General features: G+C 38.7%; 1 protein-coding gene across 19 annotated transcripts in view; it reads right to left on the reverse strand.

The window, feature by feature from the left end:
* The window catches only part of CSTPP1 (centriolar satellite-associated tubulin polyglutamylase complex regulator 1), a 229,590-nt gene that overhangs the window by 189,900 nt on the left and 21,609 nt on the right, over window positions 1–18,081 (reverse strand). Inside the window, exon 1 of one of the 19 annotated variants that reach the window (XM_028832718.2) lies at window positions 125–875. The exons of 17 other annotated variants lie outside the window; for them this stretch is intronic. The gene's annotated coding sequence lies outside the window, so the exon portion shown is untranslated. Of the gene's footprint in view, window positions 1–124; window positions 876–18,081 lie in introns of those variants that run through there. One more of the 19 variants, XM_077960893.1, reaches the window with a different exon arrangement.

Here is an 18,081-nt window from a genome sequence, read left to right on the forward strand (position 1 = left end):
CTTTCTGTTGTCTTTTTACTGTTCCTTCTCTCTAGTCCAATGAGAAGGCACTTGTTCCTTCTATTGTTACTAAGAGCCTCATTATGTTCAAGGTAAAGTGAAAAAATGCATTCGATGCAATTACCAGTTCCTCACAAATTTGGGGGATACTTGTCATTTCAACATCCAGGACTTGAATAAAAGAAAGTCCAAATTCTTTTCACTCCTAAGAACTATTTTCTTTTTTTCTTTTTAGACAAAATGGAAGCACACAGCACAGGAAGCAGTCCTCAGTAAGCCACCGTTCATAAACAGCTTTGCTGAAAGCCTAACAAAGATTCTGTTGTGCTCTTGCGTGGCAGGGCCAGTAAGCAGCAGGAGCAGATGAACTCTTTAAGAAACAAAGGTTCTGTCTTCATGCAAATGTTTGCATTAATAAAAAATAAAGAAAAAGATATAGAAAATGCAGGCTAGCTGGACATAATAGGTCTCTAAACGGGAGGTTTTTCACATTTTTCAGGCGGAGTCAGCAGGTCTTTTAAAAACTCTGTCATTCTAAACATTTCACAGACATCACAAGAGAGACATGCAAATAACAGAAGCAAATCAAAGGATATCCCGCTGCTGTGCTGGCGCCTCCCTCATCCATGCCTGGTTTGTCATTTTCTGTTAACCCTAGTGCTGGCTGCTGTTTTGTTGAGGAATGGAGTCCTTAGCCCATGTGGCAGTACATGTCTAGCCAGCTGGCCCCAGCACTGATAACATTACAATGCAAGCCATGTACTACCACTCAGGGACACGTGCTGCCAGGCAACAAGTGCAATGTGTGATTTTTACACACTCCGCTTGCAAATCTGCATGGGAAAGAGCCTCTAAACTAACCACTTAATAAGATATGGTCTTCTTGAGTGTGAGCATCAGTGAGTAGTTCAGAAGATGAACTTGCTGAGGACCAGTCCTTCAAAGTGAAATACAGTTGACCCTTGAACAATATGGATTTGAATAGCTTGGGTCCACTTAAAAGCAAGGATTTTTTTCCAACCAAATCTCAAAGTATTCAACCAAATCTTTAGTATTCTCAGGAAGGAAAACCCATGTATAGGGAGGCCCAACTTCTCATAGATTCGGGTTCCACAGGGCCAACTGCAGGACTTGAGTATGCACAGATTTTGGTACAACCTGGAACTAACCCCCTGCATATACTGATGGATGACTGTTTACAATAAGGGCCCTAAAGTAAATACAGAAACTTTAAAAACTCGTGTAGGGAGAGGGTTACCAAATACCTATTCTGTGCCAAGCACTGTACTATGTACTCAACTTACATTGTCTCTAATTTTCACAACCACCATTTAAGGTACTTTTATCCTTATTTTATAGCAGAGGAAATTGAGGCTTAGGGAGGTTATGTAACATGCCAAGGTGCAGCTAATAATAGCAAGCCAAAACCCAAAACTGTACAGCAAATTCCCCATGATTCTATACATTTCTCTCATTGTGTGTGTGTGTGTGTGTGTGTGTGTGTGTGTGTGACTGAAACCTAGCTTACTCTGAAAATATCACAATGACTATATTCACCCACTGCAGGAACACTGAAGTGTCACTTTTGTGTCACTTTTTCTCCATTTTTAATCATTTAAAGTCTTTATTATTCATTTTTAAGAGCAAGTGGCTTTGTTAGCTTATGATAAGAATCTGATTAAAGCTACAAGTGCTTTCTCACAGAAAAATGAATATAATTTTAGAGCATTCAAGAACACCCTAACGCTCATCTATAGCTATAGCTCCCCTGAGCGTTCACTGCCTACATGTTAGAAAACGATGCCAGAACTCACATCTCTCTTCCTAGAAGCACATAGTCCATTTTCTTTTTCTCTTTTTCTCCACCATTCTCCTAAAACTCTGTAACAAACACAGTGATGAACCATTAAGCCCCCTGACCTGAAAATTCCTTGTCTTCACCAATTTCTATTAAACACACTATTCCTCTTCACCCAGACTTAAAATCACTTAAGTCCTTCCACATCCTACCACAGATTCTGTCCCACTGGCATCTCTGGATTGTACTTAACTTGGAAGTAGTAGTTAGAAACTTCATTACTATTCTTACCACTGCTCCTGAATTATAAAAACTTAAGAAGTAGAAGGACTTTCAGATCATATTGTTTATCTCCATCATTTTACAGATAAAGAACTTGAAATATTTTCTTCATTTTTTCTCCTCTTGATTCAATGATTCAAAGTTCTTGGGCTTGCTCAAAGTAGCTCTAAAGTTTTCCGTATTTCTGTCTATAACCACAAAGCTAACATTTTTATTTGTACAAAGCAAGCAAAATCACAGCAACAACTGAACATTTTCATTACCTAAGAGATGAGAAAAGCTAAAGTAAAAGGAGCTAGAGATACATATACATAAGAGGGTTAAAATTAAACCAATGTATCTCCTGTATTTCTAGCATTTTTCCTTTCTCATTTTTCTTTCCTTTTTTGCTTAACATATTTTTCAAAATTTAATGAAGTATTTTGTTTTCACATTATAAATATTTCTTTATACAAATATTGCTGAGTTTTAAAAAGTCTCCAGAATTTTTAGTTTTCCCTGCACAAATCACTTTGGTATTGCACTACAGAAATATATTTTCTTTTTTAACTTTAAAAAATTTTTTGAGAGAGGGTCATGCTCTGTTGCCCAGGCTGGAGTGCAGTGGTGTGATCATGGCTCACTGCAGCCTTGACCTCCCAGGCTCAAACGATCCTCCTACCTCAGCCTCCTGAGTAGCTGGGATTACAAGCGTACACCACCATGCCTGGCTAATTTTTAAATTTTTTTGTAGAGACAGGGTCTCACTATGTCATCCAGGCTGGTGTCAAACTCCTGGGCTCAAGCAATCCTCCTGCTTCAGCCTCCCAAAGTGCTGGGATTATAGGTGTGAGCCGCTGCACCCAGTCTTTTTTTTTCTTCAATTTTTATTTTATAAGGAAATATAGTTTCTTTGGTTTCTTCCCTAATTTCTCCAATCTCCAGGTAAAAATTGGAGTATTTTGTGTGTGTGTGTGTGTGGTTTTTTTTTTTTTTTTTTTTTTTTGAGACAGAGTTTCACTCTGTCACCCAGACTGGAATGCAGCAGCATTATCTCAGCTCACTGCAACCTCTACCTCCCAGGTTCAAGCAAGCCTCCCACCTCAGCCTCCCACCTCAGCCTCCCAAGTAGCTGGGACTACAGGTGCACACCACCACACCCAGCTAATTTTTGTTTTGTTTTGTTTTGTTTTTTGGTATAGACTGGGTTTCACCATGTTGGCCAGGCTGGTCTCAAACTCCTGATCTCAAGTGATCCACCCACCTCGGCCTCCCAAAGTGCTGGGATTACAGGCGTGAGTCACCGTGCCTGGCCTGTTTCTTTTTTTTTGTTTTTTTAGAGATGGAGTCTCACTCTGTTGCCCAGGCTGGAGTGCAATGGCAAGGTCTCTGCTCACTGCAATCTCTGTCTCCCAGGTTCAAGTGATTCTCCTGCCTCAGCCTCCCAAGTAGCTGGGATTACAGGCGCCCACCACCACGCCCAGCTAATTTTTGTATTTTTAGTAGAGATGGGATTGCACCATCTTGGACAGGCTGGTCTCAAACTCTTGGCTTCAAGCAATCCGCTCACCTCGGCCTCCCAAAGTGCTGGGATTACAGGCGTGAGCCACTGTACCAGGCCTGTTTCATTTTTGAGACAAGGTCTTGCTCTGTTGCCCACAGTGGAGTGCAGTGGTACAATCATAGCTCACTGCAACCTCTGCAGTTGGGCTCAAGGAATCCTCCTGCCTCAGCCTCCTGGAGTAGCTGGGACTACAGGTGTGTACCAGCAAACCCAGCTAGTTTTTTGTTTTTGTTTGTTGGTAGAGACAGGGTCTTGCTATGTTGCCCAGGGTAGTCTCAAACTTCTAGCCTCAAGCGATCTTCCCACCTCAGTTTCCCAAAGCACTATTACAGGTGTGAGCCACCATGCCTGGCCAAAATTGCAAGTATGTTTCTAATGAAGAAGAGGCCACTGAAGTTGGCAACTTGAAGTCTCTGCCACAGCATTATGTAAAAATATGAATGTTTTCGGTTATAAACTACCCTCTTCAACACACACAGACACACACACACACATACATCCTCCAGTGTATATACATACCTGGGTTCATGGTCACTGGCATAAATATTAATTTCTCAGCTTCTCTTGTAGCTAGTGTTTTAGTCAAGTGATTCAGTTATAAAATGTAAGCAAAATACTGTGTGGATTTTCTAGAAAGTACTTAAATGGGACTGATTCAGTTGAGAGATATCCTTTATTTATCCCAAGGGATAAAAAGGAGTTCCTATAGTCCTCATGGGTCATGGGGTAAAGAATGGAATCTATGGTGAGGATGCTGGCACAGAAAAATAGATGCTTGTGTCCTGATGAAACCTTGGAGTATACCCTACCAGCTGTGGACTGCCTATTTTCTGACTTCTTTTCCATGAAAGAGAAATAATCTTCTATCTGTTTAAACCACAGTATTTTAGGTTTCTCTGTTGTATGCAGACAAACCTAACATAAAGCATCTATATATTTTTCAGAAAGTATAAATGATGGGATCAGACTAATATATCTGGCAAGCAACCAATCAGAGGGCTCCTTGGCCGATTCATAGACCTAGGTTAGTACATGCTAGGATAGGATAGAAAATTTCTTGACACTATTTTAGAATCTTAAGAGACGTACTGACATCTTCAATGCTTACTGTGTTTTAAACAGGGTAATGACTTTCATAACTTCAACAAAAACATTTGTATTGCTCTTGAAAGTTTACCAAATACTTTCACATACATTATCTCATTGAACCTTACAACAAACCTAGGAGTCAGATAAGGCTGGGATTATTATTTCCATTTTACCAATGAAGAAACTACCCAAGGTCACACAGTTGTTAAGTGGTAGGGCAGAAACTTGAACCTTAGTCTCTTGAGTATAAATATTTTCCACTGAATCACAGAATTAGGATAGAGAAATTCAGAAACTTTAAAATGATTATGATTAGTACTAATTAATATAAATATAATTATCATGATTGCAAACTAGACCACAAATCAATGTCTTGGTATTTCCCAAACCTACATGAAGATTTTTAACAATAATTTTTCCATTTACTAACTGAGGAAACATTCTGTTCAGGTTTAGAACTGATGACAGCTCCGTTTCCTTCTCAGATCCTGCATTTTGAACTAGAGAGGAAAAGGAACAAATGAGAGGCAGCACATAAAATATGAGGTAGCAAAGGGGAAGCATAACTTCTAAGGGTCATTTCTCTTTGGACAGCTTAGGTCAGATTCTATCCTGTATAAGAAACTTCTGCAATTGCTTCCAGAAATCTCTTCAGAAAGTGTACACTGCACCGCTCAAATAACCCAGCTCAAAAAGGAAAGGACTGACCTTCAGACTTGCTCTTAAACAGAGAATTGATCCCAGCCCTGCACTGCCATCCCGCAGACAGGTACCGATGCTCAACGGCCCTAGCAAGGGGGTCTCATTATATAAGACCTGGTCTCTAATCCCTGTCCTATTTCTTTGGGGTATTATGCGAGGTATTTAACCTCCAACTTAATTTCCTCACTAGATCATGGAGTAGGATATTCTACTCTCCAGGACAATCTGGAAACCTAATTAAGTGTAAGTAAATATTTTGCTTCTATAATGTTTACTATAAATAGATAAGGAGAAAAAATTACTATACTCTCTTCTACTTCTCTAAATTCATACTTTGTCTTTCCAAAACAAAATGACCCGGTAGAAAGTCTTGTTAGAGGGACCAAATTGAAGAAAAATATTAAGCTGAGCAGGAGAATTTGAATGGTGCTACAGGAAAAAGATAAAAGAAACTTTACTTTCAATTTCATTTTCTTGAGATTATAAAAGGATGAAGCTGATGGCAATCTTATTAGGTCACCTAGCTTTTTTCTTTTTGAGACAGGGTCTCGCTCGGTTGCTCAGGCTGAAGTGCAGTGGCACAATCACAGCTCACTGCAGCCTCAACCTCCCAGGTTCACACTATCCTCCTATCTCAGCCTCCCAAGGAGCTAGGACCACAGGTGCCACACCACTACACCTGGCTAATTTTTTTTTAAGTTTTTGCAGAGACAGGGTCTCACTGTGTTGCCCAGGGTGGTCTCAAACTCCTAGGCTCAAGCAATCCTCCTGCCTTGGCCTCCCAAAGTGTTGAGATTACTGGCGTGAGCCACCACACCCAGCAATACTTAAAAAAAAAAAATTAGAAGATCAATGTATTACTGCATTTTAAAACAATGCTTAAATACAGAATTCTTTTTGGATTATTTTCAGTTTTCTCTTTAAAATAATGTGGCTATAAATATATTTGCACAAGCAAATTTCTTTTCTCTTTTGAGTTACTTCCTTAGGATATATTCCCAGAAGTAGGAATCAAAAGATATGCTCTAGGATCAAAAGATATGCTCATTTTTATGGCTCCTGTTATGTATTGTCAGATTACTCTCCAGAAAGATTACACCAGATTATATTACATCCAAGAAACGGAAGAGACCAATTTCCTTGCAGATGTCCCAGTATAAAGCTCTGTGTTTTAACTAACTCAAAAGTATCTTATTTCCAATGGTTTATTTATTGGTAAATGTGAATATTTAGTTAACTTACCTTTCTCCTTTATATATAGTCTAAAATTTTTAATTGTAAAAGCACACATCAATGAAACAGAACAATACAGAAGGGTGTGAAGTAAAAACAGGATGAGCACCCTGTTACTCCAATTCCCCACAGTATTCACTGCTAACAGTTTGTTCTATACCTTCTATAACTTACACTACATGTGACCATATACTTGTTGACAAATGTTGCATTAACTTGTTTTGTAGAAAAGTGTAATGACACTATACATATGTACTTTATTCTACAATTCATTTTTTCACTTAATACTTCATGTACATCTTTCCATATTAACAAATCTAACTCATTCTTTAGAATGGCTACATAGTAGTATCTATTATAGAAATACCATAATTTATTAATTGTTCCCTTATTGATGGGCATGTGGATTCATTCTAACTCTTCACCTTTATGAAGAATATTGCACATGAACAAACTCTTAAATCATTTCCTTTGATTGCTTGTCTTGACAGGACTGTAACATAAATTTGTATCATTTATTTTCTCTATGTATCATATTAAGTTTTATTCATCATATTCATCATAATTGTCCTTATTCTGTCATTTTCCTTTTTTTTTTTTTTTTGAGGCGGAGTCTCGCTCTGTCGCCCAGGCTGGAGTGCAGTGGCGCGATCTCGGCTCACTGCAAGCTCCGCCTCCCGGGTTCCCGCCATTCTCCTGCCTCAGCCTCCCGAGTAGCTGGGACTACAGGCACCGCCACCACGCCCGGCTAATTTTTTTGTATTTTTAGTGGAGACGGGGTTTCATTGTGTTAGCCAGGATGGTCTCGATCTCCTGACCATTTTCCTTTTATCTGTTGTTTGTTGTACACAAATTTAAAAAACCAACATCTATCTATGCATCAATCTGCCCTCACAGATCTATATCAATTTATATGTAAAATTATCTCAGCCATAATTATAGTTTAATTATAAAAAATACATTAATATTTTATTAATATTTTAATTCAAACTACAATTCAATGTACCATACGGTATCAGGCATGAACCTAAATTTATTTTTTCCATATTGAAATCTAGTTATCTCAATTAATGAATTTTTAACATTACTTTGTTACACTTAGTTTGTCACAGATTAGATAGATTTGTTCTTTGGCATCTATTTCTGGGATCTCAATTCTATATCATTTGCTTAGTTTTAAGTTAGAAATTTACTACCAAACATTTTTTACAACTTTCTATTCAAATATAATAATATACAGAAAAATATAAATTTATACTTATAATCAGCACCCTAGAAAACATCCTACAGCCACTGTCTAGTCCCTAATCCCCCAATGGTAAATCGTGCCTGTCTTATATATGTATGTGTGTGTGTATGTGTGTTTACATACACACACACATACATATATATACACACACATCTATATAGACCCTTATAGTATGCAGTCTTTTGCCTCTGGTTTCTTTCACTCAACATTATGTTTGTGCACTGGCCAACATGGCAAAACCATGTCTCTACTAAAAATACAAAAAAATTAGTTGGGCGTGGTGAAGTGCACCTGTAATCCCCGCTAATTGGGAGGCTGAGGCATGAGAATCGCTTGAACGCAGGAGGCAGAGGTTGCAGTCAGCTGACATCATGCCACTGCACTCCAGCCTGGGTGACAGAGTAAGACCCTGTCTCAAAAAAAAACATCATGTTTGTGGGGTTCATCCATATAGCTGTGGGTAACTGTTCATTAATTCTCATTGCAGCATAATATCCCATTGTTCAGTCTCATTACAGAATAATATTCCATTGTTGAATATACCACAATTTATTTATCAGTTCCACTGTTGACGACATTTGTTTTCTTTAGTTCCAGTTTCCCATAATCTGGACCTATTATGAATAGTGCCACTATGAGCATTCTAGTATGAGTTTTTTGGTAAACATATGTCCACATTTCCCTTGTTTCTGTGCCTACAAGTGAATAACTGGGTCATAGGGTATGCATAGGTTCAGCTTGATATACTGCCTAACAATTTTCCAAAATATATCATTTCATATTCTCATCAGTAAAGAATTATAAAAGCTTTTACCATTTGTAATGTTCCTATATCCATCTTCTGTTACATAAAACTGCATCTTTTTATTTTGCATACTTTAATCAGAACAATATAAACAAAAGAACTCAATACACAACGTCCAACCCTGTTGTCAAATGCAAGAGGGGCAGGGGCTTCAAGCCTTTGTATTCTGCCTTACACATAAGGACAGAAGAGAAAGAAAAAAAACCCCACTATACTAGCAAAGTGAGCCAGGTAGAACAAGGCCACTCAGTGTTGCCATGGGAGCCATGGAGACCTATATTCATCTTTCAGAAAAAAATGTTCAGGTCTTTCTGCAAGACAAGACTATCCAATACTATAAAAACTAATAGTGGTTCTAGAGGATGCTAGAGGCTTAAGAACAGTGTTTCTTTTTCTTATTTTTCAAGAAATATAACCTTAATGCTTGTCTTAGTTTTAAATGAAAACATTAACATAAGTTAGAAACACTCTTTTTTTATTATTATTTTTGAGATGGAATCTCACTCTGTTGCCCAGGGTGGAATGCAGTAGCACCATCTTGGCTCACTGAAACCTCCGCCTCCCGGGTTCAAGCTGTTCTCCTGCCTTAGCCTCCTGAGTATCTGGGATTACAGGCGCGCACCACCACGCCTGGCTAATTTTTGTATTTTTAGTAGAGACGGGGTTTCACCATGTTGGTCAGGCTGGTCTCGAACTCCTGACCTCATGATCTGCCCGCCTCGGCCTCCCAAAGTGCTGGGATTACAGCTGTGAGCCATCGTGCCCAGCAGAAACACTCTATTTTTAATTGTTTGGGGGGTGATCAAGATTAGATACTAAAAAAAATTAGATAATTTTATCAAAAGGCTTTTAATATCTACTAATAGGCTCCTATGGGTATTTCTAGTTATCATTTTATTATAAATAATATTATAGATAAGACTGGTCTATTTCTGGGATAAATATATATATATATATAAATATACATATATAGTTATGCCATTTGCTAGAATTTTTTTTTTTTTTTTTTTTTTTTTTTTTTTTTGAGACGGAGTCTCGCTCTGTCGCCCAGGCTGGAGTGCAGTGGCCCAATCTCGGCTCACTGCAAGCTCCGCCTCCCGGGTTCACGCCATTCTCCTGCCTCAGCCTCCCGAGTAGCTGGGACTACAGGCGCCCACAACCGCGCCCGGCTAATTTTTTGTATTTTTAGTAGAGACGGGGTTTCACCGTGGTCTCGATCTCCTGACCTTGTGATCCGCCCGCCTCGGCCTCCCAAAGTGCTGGGATTACAGGCGTGAGCCACCGCGCCCGGCCGCTAGAATTTTATTGAGGGATGTTTACATTTTTATTTGTATCTTAAAATAGTGTGAAATAAAATTTATAGAAGGCCATTGATTTTAAGTGAGTTCCTGTGCTAGGCTCCAGTAGACTAAACCAAAATGGAGTCACTCAGGCTAAAGTCACCAAACTAAAACTCAGTCAGTTATCTGACTTTCTGAGAAGTCAAGAGAGATAACAGCCAAATCTCCAAATGGGCCAGTTTCAGCCGGCATGAAAAGAAGTCTCCTCTGTTCTAACCCTGTAAGGAAAGTAACTTCAAAACAACCAATCTGCTTCAGTTTTTTGTTTCTGCTTTCTTCCGCACTTCCCTACCTATAAAGCCAATCTCCTCCACTCAACTCACTGGAGCCCCTTTTCTGAATTTTTAGAGGAGATACTGCCCTGTTCATGAATCATTAATAAAAGTTAATTTGATATTTGAACTAAATTTGTTGAAATTTTGTCTCAATAATAATATAGTTAATATATAATAATATAGTTATAAATAATATAGTTAATAATATAGTTTCCTATTTCAAGATTTTTTTTGCCAGGGTTAAGGATAAATCCAATATTTACCTCATTAAATATACTCAAAAAATACTAAGATTAGCTAATATTTATGGAGTTCTTCCTATGTGCCAGGCACAGTTCTAAGAGTTTTATTCATTTAATCCTCCTAACAGTCTACTATTATTCTTCATTTTACAAATCCTGAAACCAAGCACAGAGAAGACAAGTAACCTGCCCAAGGTTACATAGCTATGAAGAAACGTGAATAGCAAAAACAATTTTGAAAAAGAAAAACTAAGTTGGAGGACTTACTCTACCTGATTTTAAGATTTATGATAAAGCTACAGTCATTAAGATATTTATCTTTATTAGCATAAAGATAAATATATACAATGATGGAATATAAGAATCTAGAAATATGCACATACATGGACAATTCATTTCCAACAAAGGTGGCAAGGCAATTCATTGGAGAAAATATAATCTTTTAATAAATGGTGCTGGAATACTTTGATAATCATATACAATTCATATACAAAAAAATGAACCTTTCCTCACACCATTAAAAAAATTAACTCATTAACTCCAGAATGGGCCATTGACCTAAATGTAAGAGCTAAAACTATAAAACTTCCAGAAGAAAATATAGGAGATAATCTTAATGACCTTGGGCTAGGTAAAAATTTCCTAAATATGACATAAAATGTATGAGCTATTAAAGAAAAAATTTGATGTTACACTTTATCAAAGTGGTAAATGCTTGTTCTTCAAAAGACACTGTAGAATCTGTCTCTCCCAGCCATATGTGGTCACCCCAAGAAGGCAAAAATCTGGAAGGGAAGGGAACCCTCATCAGGAGCCAAATTGGCCAGCACCTTGATCTTGGACTTCTTAGCCTCCAGAACTGTGAGAAAATAGTTGTTTAAGCCACCCCAGTTTGCAGATTTTGTTATGACAGCCCAAGCTGACTAATACAGCCAGTTTCACTTACAAATATTCTTGAAGATTCAGTAAATATTAATTTCATTAAATCTTACCCCTTGCCCCATAAGTACACGCCTTTTTAATATTCTATGTACAAACTAGAAAGTATGCATAAAAAATTTCTGCCAAAGCATGAAAGCTGTCTTAAAGAAAAGCTCTGGAAGATTATTTGACATGCAAGCTCAACTAGCTGCTTTTTTCATAAAACACCATTTTTACTTGAAAGAACTGATGTACAAATCGTGGTTGTTCAGACTTGGGTATTTGGCAGAAATTTTCTCAAAAATGAACAAAATGAGCCTGTTATTTCAAGGAAAACAAGTGATAGTATTTGTTATCAGTGATAAAAAGTCAAGCTTTCACACGAAAAAATTTTGGAAAACTCTACATCGTGCAGTATGGGAAAAAAAGGAGGAAAACATACTTCATCCATGAGCCTGAGCGCTTCCCGATTCTTTCTTTAGTTTTGAGACGGAGTCTCACTGTGTTGCCCAGGCTGGAGTGCAGCGGAGCGATCTCAGCTCACTGCAAGCTCGGCCCCCCAGGTTCACGCCATTCTCCTGCCTCAGCCTCGCGAATAGCTGGGACCACAGGCGCCTGCCACCGCGCCTGGCTAATTTTTTTGTATTTTTAGTAGAGACAGGGTTTCACAGTGTTTGCCAGGTTGGTCTTGATACCCTGACCTCGTGATCCGCCCACCTCGGCCTCTCAAAGTGCTGGGATTACAGGCGTGAGCCATCGCGCCCGGCCAAGCCTCCCGATTCTTAAAAGACTTTTCTGGGCCAGACGCAGTGGCTCACGCCTGTTGTAATCCCAACACTTTGGGAGGCCGAGGCGGGCGGATCACAAGGTCAAGAGATTGAGACCATCCTGGCCAACATGGTGAAACCCCGTCTCTACTAAAAATACAAAAATTAGCTGGGCGTGGTGGCGAGCATCTGTAGTCCCAGCTCCTCGGGAGGCGGAGGCAGGAGAATCACTCGAACCCGGGAGGCGGAGGTTGCAGTGAGCTGAGATCACGCCACTGAACTCCAGCCTGGTGACAGAGCAAGACTCCCTCTCAAACAAACAAACAAAAACACTTTTCTGATAAGATCTGTGGTGATATTAATGAATGTGATCTTTTGATACTGTATAATGAAATACACATTTGGAAGATCTACTATACTTAAGTGAAGCACCATTTTCTGCATGAATCATATGTGGGTAAAAGGTCCTTTCATAGTGCACAAAGACCTGTGAACTTTAATATAAGAGAGTCTGAAAAGTTCACTGATGTAGTTTTAGATTTCACAATGCAACTAACCTGTAAGAAACTACTATTTCTCTAGTTTTGGTGAAATAATTACCTGAAAAGGCAACTTAAAATATTCCTGTTTTTCGAACTACATATCTGTGTAAGGATAGACTTCCTTCATATTCTTCAACTAAAGCAATATTTTGTAACAGTCTGAATGCAAAAGCAAATATGAGAATTCAGCTGTCTTCTATTATTAAGCCAGAGATTAAAAGATATGCAAGTGTAAAATAATGCTACTATTCTCACTAATTATTTTGGTTTTTGGAAAATATTTTTAATAAAAATGCTATTTAGGCCATGCACGGTGGCTCACGCCTGTAATCCTAACATTTTGGGAGGCTGAAACAGGCAGACCACTTGAGGTCCGGGGTTCGAGACCAGCCTGACCAACATGGCAAAAACCCATCTCTATTAAAAATACAAAAATTAGCCAGGCATAGTGGCACATGCCTGTAATCCCAGCTACTCGGGAGGCTGAGATAGAAGAATCACTTGAACCCGGGAGGAGCAGGTAGAGTTAGCTGAGGTTGTACTACTGCACTCCAGTCTGAGCAACAGAGCCTGACTCTGTCTCCAAAAAAAAAAAAAAAAAAAAAAAAAGCTGTTTGTGTTAATATGCTATAGGCTTATTATTGTTATTTTAAATGAATTAATGTTTACATTTTCTGTTTTAAATTCAAATATAGTAACATTATGAAAGTGGTCCACTTGTCTCATAGAACTGATGTTTATGGCTTCTTTGAATAAACATAGAAATTGACCCTCCCAGTCTTAAAATTTGAGCACTCACCTGTCATGATTGTCTGTCCAACCACCTGCGTCCTACTGACCAGTTCCTTTTCCTTAGCCCTCCCTAATTCCCGTTTTCCCACCCATGGTTACATTTCTTCCCTGCTATAAAAACCCCCAATTTTAGTCGGTCAGGGAAATGAATTTGGGACTGATCTCCCATCTCCTCAGCTTCAGCACCCGATTAAAGCCTTGTTCCCTGGCAATACTGGTAGTCTCAGTGATCAGCTTTCTGTGTGGCAAGCAATAGGACCTATATCAAACCCCTGGAGTTTCAGTAACAATTTGACAGATATATCCTACCTAAAGCTCAATGAAATCCTTAATTATTTTTAAAAGTGTAAAGACATCCTGAAACCAAAAAGTTTGAGAATTATAGTTCTAGGTAAACAAAACAGTCTGTATTGAGGCCCAGAGATAAGAAAAGGCACTGCGGGCTAGGAGCGGTCGCTCACGCCTGTAATCCCAGCACTTTGGGAGGCCGAAGCGGGCAGATCACGAGGTCAGCAGATCAAGACCATCCTGGCTAACCTGGTGAAACCCCGTCTCTACTAAAAATACAAAAAATTAGTCAGGCGTGGTGGCAGGCGCCTGTAAGTCCCAGTCACTCAGGAGGCTGAGGCAGGAGAATGGCATGAACCCGGGAGGCGGAGCTTGCAGTGAGCCGAGATCGCGCCACTGCACTCCAGCCTGGGCGACAGAGCGAGACTCCATCTCAAAAAAAAAAAAAAAAAAAAAAAGAGAGAGAGAGAGAAGGCACTGTGAATTCTGGAACTGTACATTGTTCGGCATAGCTGGAGAAGACAGTTTGATGGAAGAATTGCGCTAGGTGGAGGGAAAAAAGCTGTCATATCACAAGTCTTGTATGCCATGCTAACATGGGGAGTTAGTGAAAGATTTTAACCAGATCCAATTTAGGTTTTAGAAAGATAGCGCTGATAGAAATAAAGAGAAAGAATTGAAGGTAAACAGACCAGATAGAAAATTGCTGAGTCATCCAATAAAAACCTATACTTTTCCTTTATCTTAGAGGGATAATAGGTTATTATTTATTATTTTAATTATACATTTAAAAATAATTAGGTGTTTTAGCATGATCAAGCAGTTCTCTTTTCTAAATTTCCAAATTTCTTAAACTATGGTCTAGCTATGATCAACTTCAAACAAACTACATTCATTCCTAATTTTTTTTTTTTTTTTTTGAAACAGAGTCTCACTCTGTTGCCCAGGATGGAGTGCAGTGGTGTGATCTCAATTCACTGCAAATGATCCTCATGCCTCAGCCTCCCAAGTAGCTGGGATTACAGGTGTGTGCACCACACCCAGTTAATTTTTTTTTGTATTTTTAGTATAGACGGGTTTCACCATGTTGGCCAGGCTGGTCTTGAACTCCTGGCCTCAAATGATCTGCCCATCTAGGCCTCCTCGCACCCGGCCCCTAATATCTTTTTTAAAGTCTCTTTTGTATCTTGCAGTTAAATATATCAGATTAAATGTGTTTTCTTTTTTTCCCTCCAAAACCTCTGCTAAAATATCACTGAAGGGATTTTTAAAAGACTTAAACCCTACTACCTGATCATCTCAAAAGATGTGGAAAAACTACTAGACAAAGTCTAACATCCTTTCATGAAAAAAAAAAACTAAAACTAAACAAACTAGGAATAAAAGGGAACTTCCTCAACCTGATAAAGAATATCTACAAAATCCCCACAGTTAACACTATACTTGATGGCAAAAGACAAAATGTGCTTTCCTCCTATCAGTAACAACACAAAGATGTCCAGTTTTGCCAATTCGACTCAACATTGTACTGCAGGTTCTAACCAGCACAATTAGGCAAGAAAAAAAAAAAGCATCCAGACTGGAAAGGAAGATCTACTTGCAGATGACATTATCTGGTATAAAAAATCCTAAGAAATCTAAGAAACTATTAGAGCTAATATACTACTTCAGCAATGTTGCAAGATACAAGATCATTTTTCCTTTTTGGTCAGGGTCTCACTCCCGTTGACCAGGCTGGAGGGCAGTAGTGTGAACATGGCTCACTGCAGCCTCAGCTTCCCAGATTCAGGTGATTCTCCCACCTTAGCCTCCTGAGTAGCTGGGACTACAGGTAAGCACCACCACGCCCAGGTAATTTTTTATATTTTGAGTAGAGATGAGGTGTTGCCATGTTGCCCAGGCTGGCACTATATTTCTATATAGGAGCAATGAACAACTCAAAGGTGAAATAGAGAAAACAGTGCTAATTATAATAATATAAAAATGAAATACTTAAGAACACATTTAACAAAGAAGTGTAAGACTTATACAATGAAAACTATAGAACATTGTTGAAAGAAATTAAAGGCCTAAATAATAGGAAAGACACTTCATGTTCATAGGTTGTTAGACTTAATATTGTTAACATGGCACACTCCACAAACTGACCTACAAATTCAATACAGTCCCTATCAAATCCCAGCTGGCTTTTTGGAGAGAAATTGACAAGCTGATCCTAAAATTCATAAGAAAATGCAAAAGACCCAGAATAACCAAAACAATCTCAAAAAAGAACAAAGTTGTAGGATTCACATTCCCAATTTCAAAACTTTTTCGAAGCTACAGTAACTAAGACTGTGTGGTATTGGCATAAGGCAGACAGAAACCAATGAAATAGAATTAAGAGTCTAGAAATAAACCCTTATATTTTATAGCAAATTGATTTTTGACATAAGTGCCTGATATGGTTTGGCTGTGTCCCCACCCAAATCTCATCTTGAACTGCAGCTCCCATAATCCCCACGTGTCATGGAAGAGACCCAGTGGGGTAACTGAATCATGGGGGTGATTACTTCCATGTTGTTCTTGTGATAGTGAGAGAGTTCTCACAAGATCTGATGGTTTTATAAGGGACTTTTCCCCCTTTTGCTCAGCACTTCTCCTTGCTCCTGCCATGTTAAGGACGTGTTTGCTTCCTCTTCTGCCATGATTGTAAGCTTCCTGAGGTCTCCCCAGTCATGCTGAACTGTGAGTCAGTTAAACCTCTTTCCTATATAAATTATCCAGTCTCAGGTATGTCTGTATTAGCAGTGTGAGAATGAACTAATACAGTGCCAAAACACTCAATGGGGAAAGAACAGCATTTTTTTTAAAATGGTGCTGGGACAACTGGATACTCATATGTAAAAAAATGATTTTGGACTCCTACCTCAAGCCATATTAAAAATTAACTCAAAATGGATCAAAGACCTAAATGTAAAAGCTAATACTATAAAACTCTTAGAATAAAAAATAGGTACAAAGTTTTGTGAACTCGGTTTAGGTAACCATTTCTTAGATATAACACCTAAAGCATAAATATCCAAAGAAAAAATAAAGGGACTTCATCAAAATTAAAAACTGTACTACAAAGGACACTATCAAGAAAGTAAAAAGACAACCCACAAGATGGGAGAAAATATTTGCAAATCATATATCTATAAGGGTCTAGTATCTAGAATATGTAAATACTGTTACAATTCAACAGTCCAGATCTGAACTGCCATCTTAACTTCAACGCAATTAAAAAGAGGCAAAAAGGCCGGGTGTGGTGGCTCACGCCTGTAATCTCAGCACTTTGGGAGGCCGAAGCGGGTGGATCACGAGGTCAGGAGATAGAGACCATCCTGGCTAACATGGTGAAACCCCGTCTCTACTAAAAATACAAAAAATTAGGCAGGCGTAGTGGCAGGTGCCTGTAGTCCCAGTCACTCGGGAGGCCGAGGCAGGAGAATGGCATAAACCCAGGAGGTGGAGGTTGCAGTGAGCCGAGATTGCGCCACTGCACTCCAGCCTGGGCAGCAGAGTGAGACACTGTCTCAAAAAAACAAAACAAAACAAAACAAAACAAAAGAGGCAAAAGATTTGAGTAGACATTTCTCCAAGAAGACAAACCCTTAGCCAAAAACACATGAAAAGACACTCAACATCATTAATCATTAGGGAAATGCAAAACAAACCCACAATGAGATACTACTTCACATGCACTAGGATGGCTATAACAAAAAAGACAACAACAACAAGTGTTGGAAAAGATATGGAGAAATTAGAACCCTCATACATTGCTGATGGGTAAAATGGAGCAGCTGCTTTGAAAAAGTTTGACAATCCTTTTAAAAGTTAAACAGAGTTACCAAATGACCTAGAAATTCCACACTTAGGTATATGCCTAAAAGAAATGAAAAAAGGTGTTCGAACAAAAACTTGTATACAGATGTTCCCAGCAGTACTTTCATAAAATCCAAGTGGTGAAAATAATCCAAAGGTCCATCAGGTGATGAACGAATAAACAAAATGTGATGTACACATATAATCAAAAAATATTATTTAGCCACAATAGGAATAAAGTGCTGAAATACGCTACGATGTTGATGAATTTTTTTTTTTTTTTTTTTTTTGAGACAGAGTTTTGTTCTTGTTGCCCAGGCTGGAGTGCAGTGGCACTATCTTGGCTCACTGCAACCTCTGCCTACTG

The sequence above is a fragment of the Macaca mulatta genome, chromosome 14, assembly GCF_049350105.2.
Source record: "Macaca mulatta isolate MMU2019108-1 chromosome 14, T2T-MMU8v2.0, whole genome shotgun sequence".
NCBI lineage: Eukaryota > Metazoa > Chordata > Mammalia > Primates > Cercopithecidae > Macaca > Macaca mulatta.